The sequence below is a fragment of the Lytechinus variegatus genome, chromosome 2 (genome assembly GCF_018143015.1).
Source record: "Lytechinus variegatus isolate NC3 chromosome 2, Lvar_3.0, whole genome shotgun sequence".
In the NCBI taxonomy this organism is placed as follows: Eukaryota; Metazoa; Echinodermata; class Echinoidea; order Temnopleuroida; family Toxopneustidae; genus Lytechinus; species Lytechinus variegatus.
This window is the reverse complement of record NC_054741.1, coordinates 59760065-59768899: the sequence shown is the minus strand read 5'-3', so window position 1 is coordinate 59768899 and position 8835 is coordinate 59760065.

Sequence of the window (8835 nt, the reverse complement as noted above, 5' to 3'; positions counted from 1 at the left end):
AATGTTTTCTGTTTGTTGAAATTTCTAATCATCAATTTTGTTATTGTCACTTCTCTGGTGCCTTTTTGAATTACACTGTATTTCATGCAAATGTTTAGTTTAAAGCACACATTTTTTTGCTGATATAAAAAAATTGCAATTATTACTTCAGTGTGATAGATATTATGGCTACACTAGCTGAATTTCCTAGAGTTGAAGTTCCTAGAATTATCAGGTTAAATCTGTGGAAAATATTTATCACTTTCAGAATTCATAACTTGTTATTGTTTAATCTCCCTTCATTTATCTAACTGGCTGTATCGATCTGTTAAAGAACATGGCATCTAGTTCAACTTATGTTAAATAACTTCAGCCATGATATTTTCATCATGTTTAATTTTTGTAATCATCTTTGAATTTATGATATGTTGTTAAAAAATGATATATAAGTCTAATTTCATATTGATACCCTTTTATTTATGAACAGGAGGTAGAGAAAGGGGATCTCAATTGCCCATAAGTATATCGGCTATAGTGGTATTCAAATTATATGGTCATACTATTTAACAATTTCTGCTGATAATTTTCTGTCAATTGTTTTATTCATGTTCACAACAAATGGGATTCCCCTATAGTTGATTGTGATGTACAGAGTACATGTAGATATTTTATTTGTGTTTCATTGGTAATTACTGAAAAGCAATATTCATTAGATTTATGTGTTTTCATGATATCATAAACAAATTCAGAAAAAATATAGATTTATTAGTTCATATTTTATCATATGAGTTTATATTGGTCTAAAGTTTGAACTATTTATCATATTTTTTTTTTAAATTAATTTAGTATTCGCAATTGTATTTAATTGCATTTATCATTTAACTTGTGTTTTTATGCTGTTTGATAGGCTCTGTTTCATTTTTGTTCTATCATAAGCAAGCATACTTGTTTATATATTTCAATTGCTTATCTTCTGATAAGCATATTTCAATGCTTATCTTCTGATAAGCATTGAATGCGTTATAATGTATGTGAGGGTCTGCTCAGTTTTTTTTAGCACCCCCCCCCCCCCTCCCATCAATCACCGCCACCATTTCATCTCTCAACCCATCACATATCTGTAATGAAGTTACTGATAGAAAAAAAAATTGTAAAATGGATGGGCAATTATAGGGTATAAATACTTTTAAAAAAACGTGTCACGGAAATGCAAATGCTTGCTTGCATGACCGATTTCACACTTGACAAGAAACTTTATTATTCCACTATTCATTATCACATTGGTTTATTTTTTAAATTAAGGTGATACAAAACAGATCGACTTTCTGTTTGATAAGGTTTTTTAGTTCACATGAATTATGTGCGATTTCATGTGCTGTTTTAAAAGTATTTACACGCATTTTTATACATAAAAGTATGATGATATAAAACGGGTTTATAATTTAAGAATGAATTATAAGTATGGTTTCATTGATGACTGATGTGCGATTGTTTATTTCACTATAGTGGATAGTCTTTTTATTATGATTTTACTCTCTTTATTTAGACATCTCATGCTGTAACGTTTAGATGTAATAAATTGATAATCGTTCACATGAACAGTAATTGAATACAAGTTAGTTTTTATTTGTTTCGTTTTTGTGTCCAGTATTGCAAGTCATCGTCATCCCTCATTATTATCCTCTCCTTCTTCATTGACAGTATCAATGAAATTATCATTTAATGGTCCTCACCCTCCTCCTCCTCCTCTTCTTCTTCAACTTCTTTTTCTCCTCCTCATTCTCCTTTCCCTCCTCATTCTTCATCTCCTCTTTCACCTCCTTCTCCTTCTTTTTCTCCTATTTCTCCTCCTTCATTTTCCTCTTCTACTTTTTCTTCTTTTTTTCCTTCTCCTTTTTCTTTATCTTCTTCCTATTCTTCTTCTTTCTCTTTTTTTCTCATTCTATTCATTTTCATCATCATCATCATCGCAGTCTGCATAGTTATCATCATCACCATTACGTAAACATCCATCTTCACGATGGTCATCATTCACTTCCGCTCCTTTTTTGCCAATGTCCTTACACATATACGGATTATCACATTAAAATTTTAATTGAAAGTAGAAAGAAATACGTGTAGATTAATACAAAAAAGTCTCCGACAGTCATTTCATGACGTATCTTAGGCCAGTCAACAAATACATGAACCAGACCTAGTTTTCTGTCTTAAATTATGAATTTTGTAATAAATCAAGATAATCACCTACAAACATTGGTGACATTTTGAACATATTTACCCGATCGTACTTTAACTTTATAGAAAAACTGATAGCCGAAGAGCCTAATGAAAATAATATGTCTTTGATAATTTTACCCGGCCTACATTTTGCATTTATCGTTATCCATATTCTGTTTTTTTACCTACAGCCTCCCCTTATCCCCTATATTAACTTTTTAACCGGGATTTATTTCATACATAAAAATCCCATATATTTCACTTTTTTTAAGTTAAAGTCCCTATCTACAATTTTGTTTTTTTTTCTCCGCCATCTGTATTACTTTCCAATGGGGTTTTCGTGTTCTTCCCTCTCCGCTTCGACACCCTCTCAAACATTATTCTTGATTGTTACCTCTTTACTCCTTCTCTTATGTTTTTGTACTGCCCTGCTTTTTAATTAAACTTTCACGTTTACATATTTTCATACTTTTTTGTTTTTATTATATCTCTGTTGTAGTACCTGCAAAGGGTCTTCTTCCTCGTTCTGATCGTGAAAACACGCACACCCTCACACAATCAGATGGTAATTTTTATGTTTTTCATACACGTTTAGTGGGAAAAAAAGACTGAAGCCTTCCCCCCTCCCCCCCCCCCCCGCCCCTGTAATGGCATTTCCGTTAAAGACCACATCGAAAAAGCAAAAAATGAAATCTACCAATCGGAAACTTATAACAACGCAACAATTCATTTTTTTTATGCAGTTTCACTGCTCCTCAGTTAATTTTTGCTCTAAAAACTTTCATTTTAGCGAACTTGGAAAATAAAGCAAAAAAAAATTTGTGTGTTCTTCTCGCTGGACTGAATTATCTTACGTCATGTGTGAGCCACCAGCCTCTAGAAGGAGGACGGCATGCATGATCATCCACGAACTTTCAAAATAGCAAATTAAATTTCAAAATGCTCTAAAGAAGCATGGTTTATATTTTTTTATTAGTACCTTAAATAGCATAATTTCATTATCATGATCATATTAAGATGAAACATACTTTAATATGTATCCAGGGTTGATATAGTCTGCTGTGCAAATCATTCAACTGAGTTAAGGGTCTGAATGTGCAGGGTTGAAAGTGAACTTTTTCCCCTTGATTTTGGAAATTATGATGCCCTTTTCATTGCACGCTCGAAAACATCATCCGGTCGTGAAAGGCAACAGCAACAACAAACTTTGTAGACGAGCAAGATGTCCGTCCACCCAGTAATTAACAGGGACCCCTCCCCCTCGTGAGAAGTGTTGTGATTACTTGTGCTTATGAAAAACTTTATTTTCCAGATAACGCATTTTATTATTGTTTTTCTCACTATTATTATACAGAACATAATGTAGAAACAAATGAGAGTACACTCTAAAAAATAGAAGTGCTAATTCAGCTCTTAAAGAGCGTGTATAGTGACTGCACTTCGGAGTGCTGATTTGTCTAATTCAAATTTGAACGAGAAAAATCAGCACTCCGAAGTGCAGTCACTATACACGCTCTTTAAGAGCTGAATTAGCACTTCATTTTTTAGAGTGTAGTTCCTGCTTAAAGTTCCTGCTATGCAAGATTTGGAAAATAACTCTATCCGACATATTTTTTACCACTAATTTGGTGCAGATTTTATCAGTATCTTCAATGATATTGTGGGTAACAACTTTGATGACAGTGCAATCTTAGCCAAATCTGTGTCAAACGAAATCAAGTGCTGTAAGTTTTTTATCCATTAAGAAGCTTACAGTTTTCAGTGTCCGCAAATCGAGAGAAAAAAAAGAAAGAAAAATGTAATGAAAACTAAAAAAAAATCAATCTTTTCTTCGTACAAATATATATATCCTGTGAGAGTTTGGAATTAAAATCACATCGAATAGTAACTATTCACACGATTTATTCATTTTCAATCCATGTGTCTTGGATAAAGTTTCTATGCAAAGTAATGTGATGATTTAGATGACGGTATTACAGTGGAATTTGTGGATCTTATGTCTTGTTAACGTTAACATTTTTAGAAAGAAATTAACTCTGAAACCATGCAGTGTCATGGAATAGTACGACATGAATCTAACATTATATCAACTCACAAAATGATTTTCATCCATGATAGGTATCCAAATTGAGTGATTTATTGTTTGTTTATTTTGCACAGAACAACAACATGACTCTTATAATAGCTAATATCCAATGTGCACAAATACTGAGAGTATAATAGCGTTATAATTCAATAAGCGGAGTGATAAAATGAGGACAGCCTTCCAAATTTTTGCTATTATAGAGATTTGGTCGTTAAAAAGTTTAATGGCGTGATCTCCACAAAAGATGACAATCATCTACCATTAGCAAAGGCAGTCTCATAAATTATGACTGAGAATGCATGATATCTATTGAGCCGACAATGCAATGTGTCAAATTATTCCAGTATTGAGGTATAATCATGATATATCGCAATATTAAAGTCCTTTCCTGCTTCGTTCATTCTTGCTTGATGTAAAATTAATTTGTGAATGGGCAAAAGTTAACTTTGGAATGTTAATGAAATACATGTATCTTAGCGGGTGGCCAAATTTTTGTTCGAATATCAGTAGGGTGGTCAGATATTGTGTCATGTAATATTCCTATATTGTAATTATATAGATAAATTATTGTAAATATTGTGATGAATAATATTGAATTATTAATCAAGCACATTCTTCTTAAATTCTTCTAAAATTGAAAGAAAACACTGTTATCGATGATCCCCCGAAATTTGAATTATATAAAAGGCAAATATCACACCCTTCTTTCCCCCGCCAAAAAACAGTATAGATAATAAATAGATAAATGAATGAATAAATAAATTAATTAATTAAAGAACAAATTAATAAAAAAAATGAAAGAAAAAGGATAAGAAAGAAAGAAAGAAAAAAGAAGCGAAGAAGAAGTTGTGAAGAATAAATGGAGTAGATATTATTTGTATGCATTATTAGTAACCCAAACGAAATGTTTCTTGAAAAATCGTATTTTCTGTATTTGAATGACCACGGTGACCAACGTATGCTAAAATTCATGCACACACAGAGACCTTTAGAAACTAATTGGCAAAGTGCCATTAACGATACGCAATCAAATAAATGCCAACTGTAGCCCCCACCCCCTAAAAAAAAACCTGTCAAATACAAACGTGATGGATTTATGTTTTTAATAAGTTGTGATTATGATAACCGCAAAGAGGACACAGGTATACAATCCATACCATGATTGTAAACAAAATTGTTACTTTTTGTTGTATCTATATTACTTGTACGATGGTGCCATCTTTTTTATTGGATTTTAGCCAAAAATATATTTCTGTAAATTCAAGGGATGGCACAATTATGGTTAAATAATGAATGGATGATTGGATGGACTGATGAACAGTTTATAAAATAAATGAGTTAATAACATAATGATCGAAAATATGAAAAAAAAACAATTTTTCATAGGACTTTTTTAATAGTCTTGTAGCTCATCTATGTGAAGACACAAAAACAATTAAAATAAAAAAAAAGATGACGATGATAACCAAGATTATGTGTTAAAATACAAGTCAAATTCATCTTTTCAAGCGATGTTAAGAGAACAAATATCTTCAGTTTCTCATGTCGTCAAAGTATTCCGATCACGCGCAAAATGTTACTGCCCGCGTGTATCACGGACTGGTAACAGAAATTCATGTTAATTTGTGACAAAACCTAGGAATAGATTTCGCATTTTCGATACTAAATTCCATTGCTTCCTAAGGCAAGCATATTGTTATCATCAATATTCTGTTAGCGGTATAGCAAGGAAAAAGGGAGGTTTTGGAAGCGGCGTCGACATGAAACACTTACGGTAAGATAACCTACGTCCTGCTTCTTTTGGGGCAGTAAATCATGAGTTAATTACCCTTCAGGAAAGTTTGTTCTTCTAATAAAGGGGTAAAATAACATTTAGTCAGCGGTGACAAATGGTTCCCGATTCTCATTTTTCTTCTTTCCAAGGGACAAAGAAGGATATTGACAATATATATGAATAGGATGGGGGTATTTGCCTTAGAGGGTTGTTAAAGAAGGGACTTGGTACGGCTTCCCACTTTACCAACTTGCAGATTTCATAACTTTGAGGTTCTTTGCACTTTGATTCGTTTGTTGGAATTGAAAGTATAGGTATGTAGATGCCAAATATATCAGCAATATAATAGTTATACTTTTTTTTATTATGCGTCATTCTGAGTTAGTTTTAAGTTGATCTTCAATTTATATTTAACCTTCAGTGTGTTAACAATGATATAATAGAAAAGGGATTACACAAAACATGCTGCCGTGGAAGGATAAGAGAAATACAGAATAACCAAAATAAAAACAACAAAACGAATGAAATTAGCTTGAAGACAATTCTCCCAACACATTTGTGTCTTTGCCACCATCCGATGCTGATAATTTTTAGTTTGTCTGAATAAACCATGCACTGATAGTGATAGCCTATGCTATTCAAAGGAAAGATCGTGCATGTGAAAATGTTAACATTTCTCTTATACAGTGCGTATCAAAAAAAAAAACGGGACAGTTTTGAAAAGTCTCTGAAGATTTGTTTCAAATCATGACATCTAGATTTTGATGTAAATAGATGCTCTCAAATTTTATCTTTAAAATGCCATTTTTAAAAAATAAATGTTGTTCATGCTTGAGCGAACACGGTACGTTTTTATCAGGGGTTCAAAAAGAGGCTTGCGCCAAAATGGCAGAAAAAAGTTACATATTTTGTAAATTTTACACCACGTTGCGTTGAAATTCGCCCTTCAAACATGCATTTTGCCCAATATTGGGAAAAAAATTACCCAGCAAACATGCATGTTCCCTTTCTACCCAATATTGGGTAAATGTGTACTCTATGTTTTAGAGTGTACATAGTGAATACTCTCATATTAAGCATCCTGCTCAACCTGTATAATGCCCCCATTACACCGGAGGAAGTTCCCGCTACGTTCTTGATATTTCGAAAAAGCAGCATTTTTCACATTTCAAATTTTGAAAAAAAATCTCACCCAGTCACATTTAGCGCCAATAATATTAGTCACTATAGGTTATTATATAAAATTCAAAATTCCGCTCGCGCTATTGCCAGCTCCTTCATACCGCTCGTGAACCTCATTTAGCGAAACCTGAATACATCAAAAGCCCAACCCTTTATGTTGCATATAAAATTATGAAGATCAATATCTTTATCTATTCATTCATATCAAAAGAATAATGGGGACCCAATTCAAAAAAAATATTTGCCCACGAAAGTACGATAAATTAACGGTACGTCTCTATAAGATAAGACAAGTCTCAAGACAGCGAGATTATTCGAGAAAGAAAGTAAATTAAGGATTTAAATTGGCGTGTATAGTTCGCCGTTTCTTACAGGCCTGTTGAACTGCTGAAGGCGAAATTGAATATTTGTCGTTTTTTTTATCGTCGTAAACATTTAAAACCAGTTAACTTCTCCAATCCAATAAAAAGTTGTCAATACAAAACAAAGACACTTAATGAAAGTTTTGAAACCGTTTCAAACTTCCTTGAGTCATTATATCAGAGTTTGTGTGCTAAATAGAACTTCAGTCCTAGCCCTGAAACCAAATTACTTGTACGGCTTTCGGGCTTTGAAAGTTGCCGAGTGCAATTGTTTCCAACATCGCGGTTTCTGACTATTTGATTAGCCTGTAGTTGTCTTGCAATTGACTGATAATGCAACCCTTAACAAGTTTAAATCTTCTTTACATGTGATACACTGACCTACTTTTTTTTAACTTACGTAAATTATTGCAGGCAGAGGAAAGTCTTAACAATACCATAAAACAAATATATAGGCAATTGAGTATATGAATACAAAAAAGGCCCTAGTCCACTAGAATTCTTTTCGAGAAATTCGAAAAACTTGATATTTTTTAATTTGGTCAATTAAAATATATTTGACCAAAAAAAAAACATCAGAGAACATAAAAAAATAAAGTGTCATTTCTTTATGAACATTAATACTCAGGTTACATGTGGGCGGGGCCTTTTGTCTGGTGGACTTGGGTCCTTTTTAGAATCATATGGACTTGGGTCATGCACTGGTAGACTTCTGTAGTAAGTGGTGGAAGTAATGAGAGAGGGCGCTATGATATGAATGCAAGAAATGTCCAAGTCCTGGACTTGGGCTTTTCTTACACTCGTACCAGATTTTCCTCCTTTACTTAATGCATTTCTGAGATGATTTCAGATTTATCATTTATGCAAACGATGAGTCATTGTATAAGGAACAATTTCCTTTACTTCATTGCCCCAATTACACACAAGTCAAATTAATTCGGGGCAGGGGTGATGAAACTAATTTCCCGAAAGAGAGAGGTCTCCCATCCACCCCATCCCAACCCCCATCGTTCCCATGCAGGAATGCGATTAAAGTACTTCATAATTTTAGTGAACATTTCGTCAAAATTTTACCTTGCATTCCAGCAATTGTAAACAATCGAATTATAAGGGCTAAACTATTTTCATTTTCTCCTACTATCATAATTCGAATCCTACCCTTGGCCAACATATTAATATGTATTCAATATTTAATTACTCGGTTTTATCTCACAATGAAATTGCCACCGAATAAG